At 42.7% G+C, this 13,033-nt stretch overlaps 1 pseudogene; it reads right to left on the reverse strand.

Annotated features, from left to right (window-relative positions):
* Window positions 1-2,552: 2,552 nt before the first annotated feature.
* On the reverse strand, window positions 2,553-3,516 carry LOC147711081 (galectin-9 pseudogene; annotated as a pseudogene).
* Window positions 3,517-13,033: the final 9,517 nt, after the last annotated feature.

A 13,033-nucleotide genomic window follows, 5' to 3' on the forward strand; every position in this document is an offset into this window, starting at 1 on the left:
TCGCAGGGCTGAAGAACAAATTAAAGTCCTCAGATTGGTTGACATTCATAGACAAACATGATGTTTTATTATTCCAGGAAACCTGGCAAACGGAACCCCAGCATAGATTAGGCTACCTAAATTATTATAATCTAGCCACTCAGAGTATATGGGGCAGACCAATGGGGGGCTGACTATATGGGTTAGACAGGATGATAACTACCAAGTTAGCCAGCTGGACTCCAAGAGCAGAGACATTTTAATACTCAAAATTGTAAGCCCTAATTCTAAGGATCTCTACATCTTTAATATTTATGCAAGGGGGAATCCTGGGGGGTAAAGCCTCTGAGACTATCACACTGCCAGATTCTTATCTTGATTTATATAATGGTAAGGGAAATGCACTGGTAGCAGGAGACTTTAACTGTTGCTTCGAACTGCTAGACAATAATGATATTGAACTTATATTGGAGGAAGATCTTGCTTGGGATATTCCGCAATTGACTATACCTCCAATTAAAAAGTGGTCTGAAACTGCACTACAGCTTAAAGTCCTATGTTTAGAACAAGGGCTTCGGGCAGCAAATGGAACAACTAAGTCAGATTTGCAGGGCGAACCCACTTTTAATAACGGGATAAGCAGCAGTCGCATAGATTATATCCTTTTTAGGTCTCGCCTGGAATTAGCATCCGAAGGCAGGAGACTTATAGTCATCTGACTCGGGGGAATGAAGATCAAGAATGTACCACGCGCTTCTCCTTTGCTGGATTTGACTGCGTGCACGCGCACCCACATTCACGCATGCGCACAGACACAGCCACATGCATACACAGCCACACGCATACACAGGCACACACACACCCCCGCCGTCGCCGCCGCACCTACACACACACTAGCGCACCTACACGCACACACAGAGACCCCCCCACACACACACCAGCGCACCTACACACACGCACACAAGCACGCACACATACAAAGACCCCCCTCCCCCCGCCGCCGCCGCCGCCATCGCCGCCATCGCCGCCATCGCACATATAAACAAACACACACAAGCGCACCCCCCTCCCCCCTAGAACTAAGCCCCACTTACCGCCATTCGGGACTTCTGTAGCCGGGGCTCTCCCTCGGGCATGGGAGCCCGGCACTCAGGCACTCCGTGGGCGCGTGCGCGGGACTTCCGAAGACGGAAGTCCCGCCCAAAGGAACTGGCGCAAACGCGCATGCGCAGTAACCAGACGATAACAAAATCATTTTCACTGTCACCATCATGCCCTATCGTCAGGATACCGCCCACAGATTGGGTTCGAAGGACAACCAGAACTTGCTGTCTGCCTGGCAGTCTTGTTTATTTTAAGTGTACTGGTTTTGCGAGCCATCCCCGTCGGTGTGACATTGTTATCTAAACAGGCCCCGCAGTTGATTCACACATCGGGCGCCACCCAGGTAGGGTTGTGGCCTTCCTGCGCGCTCCCGCGCTTTGATTCTGCAGCCGGTGTGAATCGGCCCCTTCTTCTGGACTTTTAAATAAAGCAAGCCATGGAATGCACCAGTGGCCGCTGCATGCAGCGACAGGTAGCCCCCCGTGGGGCCCTGCAGTGCCCACTGTCCTCTCTCTTTTTTACACAGAAAAGAATAGAGGCGCACGCGCCTGACCTGCACTTGACGCGTCATGAGTGTTGCTTCCCAGGAGATCCTCCATAGGGATCAATTCATCGGACCCGTTTCAGGGCCTGGCATAATGGAGCTACCCCAGCACACCCGCTCCCCAGCACCGTGCGACGTCTATAGAGCTAAACCAAGACGTCGAGTTACCCGCGGTGTTCGGCGTCGTCACGCGAAGAATGCACCATGCGACACCCAATGGGTCATACACATTTATTGTGCTCTGTGATTATAGAACGTGTTCTGCTGGCCACTTTTAAGGAGGAGTCCTTCATGTAGTGTTTGAAAGCACCTGTCTCCATTGTAGGCGCTCTCAAGGCAGCACGTAAACCTGGGCGGGTAGTGCATTTTGCACAGGATCACAGAGTGGCATGGTCTAGTGAGATAGCTGGGAGTAGAACTTTCATGCAAATCAACAGATTTTTTTCTGATGGGCCTTAATCATTCAGCCTTTTAGGTCTGCCGAATGTGTCTGTGAACTGTAGCGCCTATGAATCGGACAACGAGACTCAAAGCACACAGCGTTGGCTCTGCATGCAAGGACCTGGAGGACCGATACCCAAATTGGTTTGGTTTCAAACATAGGAGGATAGAACTTCGGCTGATGTTCTATAAGTGGCCACAGCCGTAGTTAACAAGCAAAAGGATAGAAGAGATGTTTCTCTTGTTGTGAAGCTGCAGCCGTCGATGAGAGACATGGGTGCCAGCTTCTTATTCAAAGTGTGTGATCTTGGCCAAAAACCGATTCCCAAGAGCAAATGAGTAATGAAAGAAAATGTGTTAATTAGGGCTCTTCGTAAATTGGGATGCATAAAACCTAGTAGCTGCATAATGATATTAGGCCTACTTGGAGCACTTTATACTTTACTTTCTTTATTTTGTGGGTGATATGGCAGACACTAGCACACTACTTGAGTATTATTTTATATTCTGCATTTGTCAGTTTTAATTCGGCTAGAGCTTGTTCTCTGTTGATGGAAGCCCAGTAACCTGTCCTCTTGCCGGAAACAAGCTTTTCTTTCAGGCAGAAGCAATGATGTTCACATAAGATTACAATCATAAAGCCCTGTCCTTTACAAAAGGGCATTGCTCCTCCACGCTCCTCTGATCCCCAGTTGTTGTTCAGGTAACTGTTTCGAACAATGGTGTTCTCATCAAAGCGCGGGTTCAGATGGAAGGCAGTGCCGCCATGGAACTTCAGGTTGATAGCAAACCTCTTAGCATGTTGCAGAACGGTCCCGGAAATTGTGATTACTTTAGAAGGGTAGCAACCCCCATGGATGTGTGAGTGGTACGGCACAGGACATTGTTGGCCATGCGGTGGAAATTGGGGAGTTGGATATGGATGGAACGATCCTCCGGGAGGGCACGTAGAAGGTGGGAAAGACGGAGGGAACCCCCCAGGACCCTGAAAAGACACATTTTCCAATTCCACATTTCCAGTTATGTGCATGGCGTTAACTCTATGGAGCGGAATCCGGTGCTTGTACTCCACGAAATGTTTTCAGTTGACTGACACCATATAACAGTGATGGTTCACAAGAATCCTGATTTCAAAACGGTGGCCCTTGTGAAAAGGCATCTCATGCTTTCTCTCCTCTTTTCCCCATTGGTTCCTCTCCTTGGTGTTGCAAACAACGACACCACCTTCGGAAAAGCGCGGGTTGAAGTGGAAAGCGATGTTCTCAGGCGGCGCGCAATGATCACACTGCAAGTTCACAGAAAACGTGTCACCATGATGACTGACAGTGCCACTAATCACCAACACGGTCCCATCGCTGAGGCTGCCGGAGATACCTTGGGTGAAGGGCACCGACGGTCTGTAGAACTGGTTGTGGGGATGGCCGACCTGCATCTTGGCTTCCTGGATGCTCCGTGGGTGCTGAGGATGTGGTTATTGTACCTGGTTAATAGGGAAAGCATGCAGCAATCATGACAGCTAAAACTGCCCTGTGCTCCAAGACAGTGAGAGACAGTCTTCGATAGTCCCCCTGCCTACAGTACGGTGGATGCCTAAGTAACATATTAAACCACTGGTAAGTAGGGTTGCCACCTTTTACAAAGACATACCTGCCATTATTTTTTCACCTCGTTTTAAGATTTAAGAGTCAAACATGACATACAACGTTATAAAAATGGTCTTTCTAAAGTGGATTCGTTTTTATAGATCGCCTTTGTGTCTGATTTGGAAAGGGTCAAAAATGATGCAGTACACATCTGTGTATCCTCTTACATTAGTTGTACTTTCAGGTACCCTTTCTGGTGCACATGTTGCTGAAGATCTTTTAGCAGCACTACACCTAGAGAGTCAGAAACCTTTGGCCTACCCAGCAGTGGATACATGTTAAGGCATGGGCAAAGAGCCTTTCAGGAGGCCTCCTTATAAAGCTAGCTCTGTTCTGCAGCTCAGTATTGCCCTGATTAACTTGACTAATTCGTTTTTTTAACAGATTGTTTTAAATACTGTTTTTCCTTTTTAATGTGGGTGATATCTGAGAGTCTATATGGACATTTTGGAGAGACATGCTGTTTTTATATTTCATGTTACTTCTATAAAAAAGCTTCTTTTAGACCAAAACGGTACCTCTCAAACATCACAGAGATTACTTGCATCAATATTACTATGCTGCTGCTGTGTTAAATGTTGGAAACATGAGTCATAATCCTTCAATATTAAATGTAAACACATTTAAAATTTGGACGAATGTTCCCTGATCACATCACTTACCTATCCCTGAGGCCTGCACTACTGGGCATTCATTGTCCACAAAAAATGCATTTGACAAAGGTTTGAAGCACTGGGCTAATATCAGCTGGCTATTTAATATGAATTAGCCAAAGACATGTGGTAGTCTGCAAATATCAGCTGCCCATATGATGTGCATAGGCTTTCACAACTTGCCGCATATAATATACCAACCAAACAGAAGCCTGCACAAGTGGACATTTCTGGCTCGGGCATGTGACATTTGCAGACCTCTAGTATATGCACTGTAATGCTTAAGGCAAAAACATAAATAAAAGGCATTGCCATTTACAATGCCAATAGCTCTAACTTTAATAATGCGAGACCTATTGCATTGCAAATGCTTGTTAATAAAGAGAACTGGTCTTCTATTAAGGACATGGTCGTCCGAAAACGTGTGGAAAGTGATCATAATCCGCTTATTTTATCCGCTGAGTTGATTGGAAGTAAATTGTCAGAACTTAGTACTGACATAATTGATATTTATCTTACAAACGACATCAGGAGGGTAAAATGGTTAGACTGCCTCCTTAAAGAGGACCATATAGCAGCAATGAGTGGGATGGCGGCAGAAGCAACTAAAGAGCTCCAGAAATGTATAACTGAGCAGGACATGACGTCAAAAGTTATTCCAATTCACACTAATCTTTTTAATAAACTTAAGGCTTTTTTATTAAAGAGGTACATGAATCAAAATATAGGCCCAAAGTTAGGGTGGAAACATGGTATGATATTTCTTGTAGGACTGCCTACAAAAATGTAGCGATGGCAATAAGATCTAAAGAGAGGGACCGTATCCAAAATGCAAGGATGATGTATAAAAAAGAACAATATGAAGCAAAGTGGGCTTGGAAGGAACAGTATTGGACTGAGTTGTACCACGCTAGCAGAGATAGGAACATGGGTGTATTTTGGGACCTGGTGAAATGGGGGAAGGGGCGCCCTAGGGACCAACCGCATAACTATGTTCCCCCAGATCTGTGGGTCTCGCACTTCACGACTCAGTTTGCCTGCCCGTCTTCTGAAGAGGTGTCTTGTTTTGACACCTTGAATATTCCCATAGATATCATTCCAATAAATGTTACTTTAAATGAGGTCGACAGAACACTCAATTTGGTACCAATGGGTAGAGCGCCCGGGTTGGACAGTGTTCTTGCTGACCTGTTCATACATGAGAGGGGAGTATGGGCACCCTACATCTATTCCCTCACAAATGCCATTGCAAAAGGTTCTCCCATACCGGATACTTGGAAGGGTGCCGAGATCATCCCGATTTTTAAGAAGGTAGATCGGTCGGATCCAGCCAACTACAGGCCTATAAGTTTGATAGACTGCATCCAGAAGGTGATAGCCAAGCTCGTGTTGTCGAGGATCCAGGCCTGGATTGAGGAGGAAGAGATTCTGTCCCCACTCCAGGTCGGGTTCCGTTCACACACGAGCACTATAGATCAGGTTTTTAGATTTATTTTAATTTACTGGCGGGTGGTAATCCTAAGAGGTGGCACTCTGTTTGCTGCTTTTGTCAACCTCAAGTCGGCATTTGACTTGGTACCACGCTCCAAGAAGTGGAGTGTCTTTTTAGTACAAGGTATGCCACTGGATGTACTGGCTTTTTTAATCAAACTCCACAAAGCAAATTTCACCCAAGTCCGGTGGGGACAGCAAGGCAAAGTTACAGACAGGTTTCCGATCCTTAGAGGGGTTCGGCAAGGGTGCGTTCTGGCCCCAACACTGTTTTCATTGTACATTAACATCCAGTATTTTAAGAACCACCCTACCGATGCCCCCAAATTGGATGGAAACCCGATCCCCCTGTTAATGTTTGCAGACGATACTCTGTTAATTTAAAAACCGCAGCAAGGCCTACAGAAGGCTATTGGGCGCTTTGAAGAGTTCTGCAAGGACTATGATCTTATCATCAATGTGACCAAGCCCAAGTTCATGGTCATGCACAAGCAAAAGCTTGTGAGAGGGAGGGTTGTAATGAATGGAGAACAGTTAGAAAGACCCAACTCTTTTCCTACCTTGGTATCACATTGGGATGCAAGCTAGAATGGAAACCTCACATCAACCAGCTGGCCACCAAACATGCTCAGTTAGCAGGTGCTCTAATGAAGGAATTGCGTCTTTCAGCTACCAAACCTATTGCCCCAGTTTTAAAAATTTATAGCACCAAAATAAGCGCATCCATACTATTCAGGGCAGAATTATGGGGGTTTGGAGATTTAGCGCAACTCACGAGCTCTCAAAACAAGTTTGTGAGGGGATTAGTTGGTCTTCCTCCATCTACGCCGCTTTTGCCCCTCTTCTATGATCTGGGTTGCCAACGACTAGAGGATGTGGCACGTTTTAGACCTGTGGCATACTCGAGGAGACTCTGGGTTGCACCGGAACTCTCTCAGTAAGCGCAGGCACTCCTCGAAGTCCGAGACGCAGATACAGACAATAGAATCTCATGGTTGAGAGAGGTTAAGGCTGTTTATACCGCCATGGGACTGAGCTCATTGTGGGAGAATCCTACCGTCAATTCTTTTCCGCCGCAAAAAGCTTTCAGGGAGTTATGTTGGTCGATGGTGTCCTTGCGAAATTTCAGAACTTGTATTGGTCCATCACTTACAAGAAACTTCCTTGAGCTTAAACAAGAATCTGTATATGAGGGCTATTGGGATATAATAACACTTCCCGAAGACAGAAAACGGTACCACTAATATAGGGTGGGTACCCTTCCTGTTAATTCCTTTACCAGCAAATGGCAAGGAAGGAATAATACATCCGGTCCATTTGTTTGTCTCAGCCGGAAAGTATAGCCCATATTTTGTTAATTTGCCCAGAGTATAAATATCCCCGGCACAAGTGGCTGAAGCCCATCTGTTTGCTGAAGGGTATTACTACTGGGGCAGAGGCATTAAGGATTCTCCAAACTGACTGTTCAGAATGTATTGCAATTGCTGTCGCAAAATTCCTACACTGGATGTGGGCAATTCGGAGGAGAAAGCTATGCCAGATTTGACATTGCTTTTATTAATTGTAGTGTATTATCAATTCTGTGATGCCATTTGTATATTTCACCTTAGGGTCTTGAACTTAACTTGAAGACTTAACTCAGTGGGAGCGATGCCCTGTTACTTGGCAATGCATTGTTTATGATTTTTTTTTTTTTAATATGTATAGTTAAAAGAAATTGTATAGTCTTTCATGACATGTTTATCGAAATAAAGACTTCTTTGAATTGAATTGAGTGGCTTACCTATGCTGTCAGGTTTCATAGCTAGCAAGGCACCCAGGCAGGGTGCCATGTCGACTTTGTCATTTTCTCCTTCACAGAGGCATGCAGGCTGCAAGGGCAGTGGCATGGTCCCAGTGAGGGGTGGTCTCAAAGGACCCTCTTCAGCTCCCAGGCCCTAGGTACACAGGGTACCATTTACTAGAGACTAACAGGGGGCAGAAGTACCAATTGGGTGGTTGTTTTAGAGAAGGAGCACTGGCACAGGTGACCTGATTGGCAGGGACCCTGTGCACTACATTTGAAACCACATCAAAACACAGCAAACAGTGGGGGCTAACCATGAAAAGGAGTCACTTTCTCATAGTAATCCATTCTCCTCCTTTCTCATCAAAACCATTCTGATTAAAATCAGGAGTCCCTCAAGGCTTTATCATTTCACCCCCTTTTTAACATCTACATGAAATCATTACCAGAACTAATACATGTTTTTGAGTTTACCTCCTATAACCATACAGGCAATACACAAATATGTCTTAAATTCAAAAGCCCCAAGGACATTGGAAGCTCAAACATCTTGAGTTGTCTCTGGATCATTGGCCAGTGGATGCCATGGAGCCACCTCAAATTAAATACTCACCTGCAGCGAATGGTAAAGGTATGACCCTCTCTGCGCCTGGCCTGACGATCTAAGATCACCACCAAAAATGTCCAAGGAGGTAAGAAACCTTGGAATTACCATGGATACGCTATTTAGATCAACCTTTCTTACCATGAAAACTCTGCAACACAACTTTCCACAACTAGGATTCGCCCACCAGGCAACAACCTCTCCTGCCATATCAAAACTAAATTATGCTAATACTCTATATTATGTATCTTCTTGAATTCAGATCTCTACTGCCACAATCCTCCTACTTGTAAAGCCACAAGCCCATATCTCCCCTGCCTTAAAGTCCCTTCACTTGTTACTAGTTGCCAGAAGATCTACCTGCAAATTACTTTGGATCACGAAAAAAAGGCAGTAAATTGCAACTTTTATCACGTAGAAAATCACAAAATACATCCAACACATGAACCTATGCTCTAGACTGCGCCCTGTCTCAAAATCCCAGCATATAAGTACAAAAAAAACATGGGGAACACATCTTTCTCTATGTAAGCAGCTAATATATGAAATTTGTTACCACGAAAAATAAGGTCTACTGAGAACCATCTCAGCTCCAAAAGACTTGTCAGAGCTGGCTGTTCCCTTAATGAACACAATACTGACAACACAACAACCTACAGCAATAGTATGATCAAGACAGGAAAAAAAAACTTCTGTTATGTATACAACAATGCATGCATATTTATACCTAACACATTTATATGTCTATTTATAGAGACATTGTACAGTGTAAGCACATATTTGTAGGCATATGGGTGTATACTTTGTATAGAGATGCACCGTTATATGTATGTATGTATATATGTATGAGTGAATGCATATGCATATCTATATCTGTATGTATATGTATCGACGTTTGTAAATAAAATGATTATATCAATGGGAATTTATGTATATTTATACATTCATATATGTATCTTGGTATGTAACATTTGCTGTGGGCATTTGCATGTGTGCACCAGTATGAGTTTAAACTTTGCATAGAGATGTACTTGTATAAATGTGTAAGTATGTGCATGTAAATGTGTTTATATAAATATACATGTTATATGTGTGTGAATATATTTACATATATAGACAGATAGATAGATATAGATATTTATTAAAATATCGTATGATTAGGACAGTGCATGCATGCTTATGTATTGCATGGACGCACATGTCTGGGCATCTAAACATGACTATGTGCATGTACCTATGTCCACATACACAAGTTTAAGCATTGTGTAAAGATATAAGAATTATGTTATGTATATGATAGTAAATGTGTGTTTATGCATTACATGTATATGCATGTCATTGTTGGTAGATAACATATGTATTTGTACATTGGTTTATGTCTCTATGTATGGGAATACATATATGTCAGAGTAAATAACTATGATTTCAGGTAAGTACCTACACCTATGCATTTGGTTTCATTCTTTCTATAGGGATATAACAATATATTTAGATATTAAAAAACAACAGCAAAAAATGACCTTGCAAATATAAAAAGACAAACAGGCTGTAATAATAACACGCTGGAAAGGATTAAGGGCCATATGTATCATCAACCTGATTTGCGATTCCCAAATAGCGATTTTTAAGAAATCGCTATTTGCGATTTCTTAAAATTCCTTAATTGCGATTCGCAAATTGCGAATCGCAATTAAGGAATACTTTCCCATTCATTTCTATGGGCCAGGCAGCCCATAGGAATGAATGGGAAGTTATTCTCAATTTGCGATTCGCAATTTGCTAATCGCAAATTGAGAATAATTTTAAGGGTGCAGGGGTGTCCAAAGGACACCCTGTTGCACCCCTGAAATATGCATGGGTGCACATGTGGCGCACATACAAGCCCTAAGGGCATGTATGTGCGCCACATGGCACTTTAAAAAATGCAAAAATGTGCATTTTTCAAGGAATTCGCAACTTACCACCAACTAGAAGTTGGTGGTAATTTGCGATTCCTTAAGGACATTTTGCAATTTTTTTTCGCTTCATACATTGCATTTAAGGAATCGCAAAATTTGCAATTCCTTAAATGCAATTGCAAAATAAGGAATCGCAAATTTTGAGATTCCTTGTTTTGCACCACATTTTGCTTCATACATACTATTTAGCAAATTCGCATTAATGCGAATTTGCTTGATACATATGGCCCTAAGTGGCTCAGATTTCGTTTTTGGAAATTGCATTACAATATATATTCTTAACACCATATATGGAGGTAATTAAAGAACTGTGAAAGTGGACTAGTGGCTCCACCATGACTCACATATTGTGTGGCAGTCATCTTAGAGCATGCAAATACTCTTATTATGTTTCATGGTTACAATTGCTTGACAAACTCCATTGTAAATTAAAACAGGGCATTCCCTTGAGTATACTGTTTCCCATGTCATCACAAAAATTAGTTGTTGAAAAAAATACCTAATTGTAAAAATTAGTATACTTTGGAAACCAGATATCTTTCTCTGTGTGGGAATTGCCAAGTCCATCATTGTACCAAAACTTCAGCCCTTTTGGGCAATTATTTCCTGCACAAACTATAATATCTCCACTTGATTTCTAGTACTCATGTACCAAAGAATACCCTATACACAGCATGAAGAGCCACCCAATATACTAAACAAAATACACTTTACTTAAACAAAATACTAGTCAATCATTCAGCCCCTTTGGCCTTAGACATATTGTGAAAAACAATTATAAATAAAAATTGAAATGTATCCCAGCTCTTCTGCATTTTTGTACAGATGCCTTCCAGAATGATCTATGAAACAAAATAATAAGTAAATACAATTAATCATTCCATGCATTAAAAAAATAAGGCTACTTGCAAAGCATGCAGAAATAGTTACATGCGGAAGGAATTTACCACGCACAATATTTTGAAACCCCACACCCAGTGTCTTACATGCAGTTCGACATTAGTCATATATATTTTGGAATGTCCCTGCAAGTTGTGGTACATTGGCAGAACCACATTGATGGCAAAGAAAAGGGCATTGGAACACATAAGGCCCATTACCAACAAAGACCCTCATTACCCTGTAGGACGTCATTTCCAACACAAACACTTCTCAGACAGTTCCTTTCTCTCCTACTTTGTTATTGAGCAGATAACAAATACATCAAGAGGTGGCAATAGGGTTCTTAAGCTGAGAAAGACGGAATCAAAATACATCATTGACCTTCAGACTAAGGGCCGGGGGGGGGGGGGATTAAACCAGGAGTAAGAACTAGGGATCAATTTGCAGACAGAATAGCACTTTTCATTCATACTTACTACCCCCCAATCTTGTGATTTTTGTATTTGAGACATGCACCTCCTCATTCTTGGATGCCTTTTAAGGAGACATTGTTGATATGTATAGTAGTACCTGTGTATGTTATTGTGGGATTTTAACTTTTAGCACATTTTGTCAAATATGATGTTTTAGTTACAGGAGGAAGGAAGGAACCCACCTGGCTGTGGTGGTTACACCTGTACGGGTTCCCTACCCTTTTGTTCAAAGACACAACCGGGTGATGCACCTTCAGATAAGACATTTATCATCTTTGTCTCATTCTTCAATGTTTAGACTCAGAGCTCTAATATTAGTCTGCTGCATTTGCAGAAGGACATTCATTTTTGGGAGAGTCATTTTTCTGTGGGTTTTAGAACTTTTGTCCTTGGGACAAGTGAGGGTTTCCCTTTTGACATATACTGGGGTTGGTTCCCTCAGAAGAACATTATTTGGCTCAGGATGTCAACGAGTAGTATGGGAGTCAGTTCATCACTGGGGCACTGGCCATACATTTCTACCTTTCTAGACAGTGAGAACAACTGCACTATGCCAATACGTTATACTTTTTCAGATGTTCCCAGTCTTGCAGGCTCTGTTGTGATGGGAGTAATTTGTGGGGCATATTACCAAGGGGGGGCGAAAGGCAATTATCGGCGATTTAGCAGCCGTTTTCGGCCGCTAAGCGGCAATAATTCTATCGCCCTATTAGCAAGCTGTCGCTGACTGATGTTAGCGACAGCTTTTAGGCGATAGCGAGCGGTTTGGGGCCCGCTTTGCATGTCAGCGATATTTATCACTATTGACATGCAAAGCGGGCGTACCCAACCAGTTAGCGACTGAAAGCAGCCGCTAACGACGCTATCGCCTATTAGCAAGGCAGGCGTAGCGTTGGAAATATTTGCGCTAAGCGTGAATATCTCCAAATACTAACACCTGCCCAGACCAGTTCTTAGCAATGTTATCCAATGGGAGGTGGATAACATGGCTAAGAGCATTTCGTCGCTAATGCATGAATATGGCTGTATTCTCAGCGATATTCACGCGCTATCGCTGGATATTTTAGCACAATGGAGAAAAACAATGCTAATAGCACATTTTCACCGTTAACATATCCAGCGACAGGCAGCGATAAAAAAATCATGGCTAAGCCTTTTTAGCGATAAATATATCTACTTGTTGGTAATATGCCCCTGTATCTTCAATTTTATCCATGGTATGTAATTACCTTAGAGGGGCTTACTCTCTGGTAATGGGTTTACATTCTGCCGCACCCTCTTTTTTCTTATCTCCTCAGTTTTTCCTTACTTCCTTTTTGTCTATCAGACATGTTATTGTCATTGGCTGTTGGATGTTCACAGTACGACTAATGTTTTGTACTTATGTATTTGACGATGACATATGCATTTTATGTACTGTTTATACAGAACTGTGTCAGGCTGAAAGAGAATAACTAATGATGTTTGATGTTCGA

The sequence above is a fragment of the Lissotriton vulgaris genome, chromosome 5, assembly GCF_964263255.1.
Source record: "Lissotriton vulgaris chromosome 5, aLisVul1.2, whole genome shotgun sequence".
Lineage (NCBI taxonomy): Eukaryota > Metazoa > Chordata > Amphibia > Caudata > Salamandridae > Lissotriton > Lissotriton vulgaris.